The following is a 5,126-nucleotide window of genomic DNA, read 5'->3' as shown; positions in this document are numbered from 1 at the left end:
TACAAGTCTTGTGGGATATATCATACATATACAAATGAGAAAGAACTATCGATTTGAATTATTTCGAATCTAAATAATTTTTCATTCTAAAACTTAGAAAGTCTTCTTTTCGAAGATCCAATAAATTCCCGGTCCAAAACTTTTTTCATTTACTACTTTTGCGTTTCTTTTAATTGACATAGACCTAAGTCATCTCATAAAATGAGAATGATACTTCGGTAATGGCCGGGATAGCTCAGTTGGTAGAGCAGAGGACTGAAAATCCTCGTGTCACCAGTTCAAATCTGGTTCTTGGCATAGGATTGATTAATTTTGATAAGTTTATAGTCTTCAAATTAAACGTATCTTTAGTAAAAAAAGTGCAATAATCCTTTATCCCCCTCTCTTTTTTGTTCATGTTGTGGATCCATCCGTTCAAAAAAAATGTATAAGACTTTATACCTAATACATATTCGAAAGGAAAGTTCTGGTTGAAAGAATAAAAAAAAGTAAAAAAAAAAAGATCTATATCTATCTATCTATATCTATCTATAGTATCTATCGTTGAAGGGCAGAAATACCCCCAAGATTCATTAGATTAGATACAATAGAAATAGAATTTTAACCCCCCCATTTATTGTATTGCTTTCCAATCTTATTTATTCATTCCCAGTTATGTGACTAAAGTTGACTAAGTTATGTGCGCGATACAAAGTTCATAATGCAGAACTCTTTTTTTTTTTTTTAGTTCATCCTATTGGCTCGGCTTTTAGGAAAAAAGTATCTTTCAAATTGGAGATTAAGCTATCTATAATAATATGAATAAGACCTTAATTCTTCTGTTTGTTTGATCTAAAAACGACTCGAATTCAAAATATTCCGCGAAGGTCCGTAGTTGTAGAAACTAAGACTCATTTTTATCATTCAAATTTTTATCATTCAATAAGCATCTTGTATTTCATAAAAATTGGGGGCAATATAATCCTTACGTAAAGGCCACCCTATCCAACTTTCGGGCATTAAGATCCGTTTCAGCCGCGGATGGCTATCATAAGTGATTCCTAACATATCATAAGATTCCCGTTCTTGAAAATCCGTACTTTTCCAAACCCAGAAAACAGATGGAATTCTGGGATTACTCCTGTGAGTAATACTTTTATGCAAACTTCTTCCGCTTGATTGACACCATATTCTATTCTCGTAAGATGATACACACTGGCTAAGAGGCCACCTGGTGCCACATCATAGGCACATTGGGAACGTAAATAATTGTAACCATATACATATAAAATTACAGCAATAGAATGCCAATCTTCGGGCTTTATTTGTAAAGTCTCTATTCCTTGGTAATCGAAGCCCAACGATCTATGAACCAGCCCGCGTTTGGCTAGCCAAACGGACAAAGTGCCCTGCATCTTTTTTATTTCCCCACACCTTTTTTATATAAATTTAAGTATTTCACATTTACCATGAGTTCTAATTTATGAAGATTTTTTTCTTATTCTCTCAAATCCTCCCTAATTCACTAATTCGTGGGAAGATACTGGGCTTTTGTATTTAAAAATGTTTCAGTAGAGATCTCTGAAGTAGATGATGGTGGATAGAGTAATTCTTGATCATAATTTCCAGTCTGTGTACTGCGTACAACAAAAAACTTGTGATTGGTAGTAAAACACCGATTACCCCGTTGAGGTCTAATTCGATCCTTATAGATTTCTCTAGCTATTTTCTTACGAAGCTTTGTTATAGCGTCTATAACAGCCTCTGGTTTAGGTGGACAACCCGGCAAATAGACATCTACAGGAATTAGCTTATCAACCCCTCGAACAGTACTATAAGAATCGGTACTGAACATCCCCCCTGTAATTGTACACGCTCCCATAGCAATAACATACTTTGGTTCAGGCATTTGTTCATATAATCTCACTAAAGAAGGAGCCATTTTCATTGTTACTGTACCTGCTGTTAAAATAAGGTCCGCCTGTCTAGGACTTGATCTTGGTACTAGCCCATAACGATCAAAGTCAAATCGGGAGCCTATTAATGAGGCAAATTCAATAAAACAACAACTGGTACCATAAAGAAGCGGCCATAGGCTGGAAAGTCTTGACCAATTTGAAAGATCATTTAACGTAGTTGAAATAACTGAGTTTTTTGTTGTTCGATCAAGTACGGGAAACTTAATGGAATTCATAATTGTTTCAATGGTTTTTTTTTACTTTTTTTTTATTGTTATTGTACAAGTATTCAGGAAACGAACTAAGACCATTCCAACGCTCCTTTTCGCCATGCATAAACTAAACCAAGAATTAGGATAAGCACGAAAATGAAAGCTTCTATAAAAGCGGATACCCCTAGTACATCGAAACTCATTGCCCACGGATACAGAAAAACGGTTTCAACATCAAAAACAACAAAAACTAGAGCAAACATATAATAACGGATTCTAAATTGTAACCAAGCATCCCCGATCGGTTCTATACCTGATTCATAACTAGAAAGTTTCTCCGGCCCCTTCGTAATTGGAGATAAAACCCCGGAAATTAGAAATGCCAAAACAGGAATAGCACTTGATATTATTAAAAATGCCCAGAAAATATCATATTCGTAAAGCAGAAACATAGACGAACTCCTATGAATGTGGAAAAAATACCCGCTTAGTCAATTCCAATCGGAGTGGATTGGGCAAGGTATATATAACTCTTGCGTCAAAACAAAAATTCAGGTTAATCGAATCATTTATTTTCGTTTGGTTGCTGTGGTAGACGTCTCCTTTTAAGATTTATTGATTGTAATCTTATTTTCAGTACACTTATTACTTAATATTTCCATGTTTCTATTACTAATAGTTTCTCATATTAATAATATAATATTAATATGATTAATAACTAGTAATTTTTTTTATTTCTGTTTCTTAAATTTGCTTTATGTTTTATTTAAAAATAAAACAAATTGATAAAAATATCTTCGTTTTTAAAATTATGACGTATCAAAAAATCCACTTACGACTATGAAAATGAATGAATAAAAAACGTTTATTCTAAATTATAAGTATCTATCTAGATATATCTATAGATAGTGATTGGATCCACTGAAATCAAATGAAATCAAATTTGGTTTTCCGTTTTATTCTGAACGACCCCCAGGACTTATGGTTTAGGGTCTGGGAGTTTTTTTTATGAACCAACAAATTGAAAGTAACCAGTTAGAAATAAAGAATACAATAAAAAGTCAAAAATTATCCAATTATTTGGATTTGAATGTCATTTATTAGAATAAATTTATTAGTTAGGGCTATACGGATTCGAACCGTAGACCTGCTCGGTAAAAGAGCTCGAACTTATTATTATCAAAATGATTCGAACTCTTTCAAAGACCCAACATGCATTTTTTTTGCATTGGGCTCTTTCATTAACTGATAGAAAGATCAGTTAGTCTACCATATTTTTTCTTAAAAAAAAAAGATAAGAAATGGTTCCAAGTACTCTGATTGATTATTTTTTAATTCTAATACAATACAGAATAACTACCAAAGTGTTTCAAAGAAGGGTTCTCTTGACGTAGGTTTGCTTTTGGTCTAGATCAACTTAAGTTAAATATAGTCTCTAACATCCTGATTAAAAAATCAAATATGAAACTTGCTACACCTTAAGGTTCATAGGACGAAAAGATCATTTTTGAGTTCCTTATACTCATTCTGCCTAGCATTAAGTAGACTGGGTATTCACCCTATCAATATCTCAAATCAATGATGGGTTCTATTAATTCCCTACCGAAATGGGGTACTTTAATAGGACCTAATGTCAGGCTATTGTTCTCCTCTTTTTCCTAAAAAAAAGTCATGGAGTAAGACATCGATTTATTAATAAGATCAATCAATTGGTTTGATTGCGTGATGGACTCCTCTGAAAAACTTTGGCGCACGTGTAAACGAGGTGCTCTACCTAACTGAGCTATAGCCCTTGTGTTTATGATCCACATTTTATCTTATCTTATCATGTAGATAATTTCTTGTCAAGATTAATATTATATGATCGAACATTATATCTCTTTCATCTCGTTGTTTATTGGTATTGCTTAGAAATAATATTGGATTTATAATCCTATCGATGTGATAAGTATCCCCGTGCCTTCTCTTTACGATGATAAATAACCTACTTAACTCAGTGGTTAGAGTATTGCTTTCATACGGCAGGAGTCATTGGTTCAAATCCAATAGTAGGTATAACTTATTAAACACCATGATCAATGGTGTCTAATAAATTTTTGTAGCCAGCTTTTCTTTTTTTTTCTCGCTTTTGGATCCTATTTTATACGTCAGCTAGTTACAAAATCAAATCGTATTGAGAGCCTCGACGCGTGTCCGAGCTCGTCTGAGAGCTAGATTAGCCTCAATTGTTTGTCTCTTGCCTTCAGCTTTTCTCAAGTTCGCCTCTGCTATTTCAAGAGTTTGCTGAGCTTCTTGTGGATCAATGTCACTATTCTTCTCTGCATCATTTACTAAAATAGTAATTTCATTATTGCCTATTCTAGCAAAACCGCCCATCAGAGCCATTGTTAACCATTGGTTATTAAGGCGTATTTTCAAAATACCTATATCAACAGCTGTGGCAATCGGCGCGTGATTTGGTAATACGCCAATTTGTCCACTATTAGTAGATAAAATGATTTTTTTTACTTCTGAATCCCAAACAATTCGATTCGGAGTCAGTACACAAAGATTTAAGGTCATCTCAATTTCCTCATTCGTACCTTCAAGTAGCTTCATGTGCTTCGAGTTCCCCAGTAAGGAGTTCGGGAGAATCAAAGGCGGCGGAGGCCTAACTGGCAAGTTTCATAGGGAACCTTCAATACTTTGGAATCCGGCGTTGGGAGAAACCTCATCTTTCGTGCTCTGGGAGGCGGTAAGCGTCCGCGAATTCCTGTCCAGATAGTTTGCACGGAGGTAATTCATAAAGGCGCCTGAGCCGGGGGTGAGGGTGACGTTGACCGTGGGAAAGCTGGTAGATGCCCCACGTCGGGGGGTTGGCAAAGGGGAGGACAGGGCTCGGCGTCTGAGGGTATAGCGGAGGCCTGTTATCAGGCTAGGACTTTAAAAGAACCCTGTCGAGTGGGGGTTGGTAGTCCCAGGAAGGCACGCTACCCAA

At 35.4% G+C, this 5,126-nt stretch overlaps 1 non-coding gene across 1 annotated transcript; it reads left to right on the top strand.

The window, feature by feature from the left end:
• The first annotated feature begins 224 nt into the window (after positions 1-224).
• TRNAF-GAA lies at positions 225-297 on the top strand. Its single transcript has one exon. It is a non-coding gene; the product is annotated as a tRNA-Phe (tRNA).
• Positions 298-5,126: the final 4,829 nt, after the last annotated feature.

Source organism: Brassica napus (genome assembly GCF_020379485.1).
Source record: "Brassica napus cultivar Da-Ae chromosome C9 unlocalized genomic scaffold, Da-Ae chrC09_Random_43, whole genome shotgun sequence".
NCBI lineage: Eukaryota > Viridiplantae > Streptophyta > Magnoliopsida > Brassicales > Brassicaceae > Brassica > Brassica napus.
Note: the sequence above shows the minus strand (reverse complement) of the source record. Positions and strands in the feature narration are given on the sequence as shown.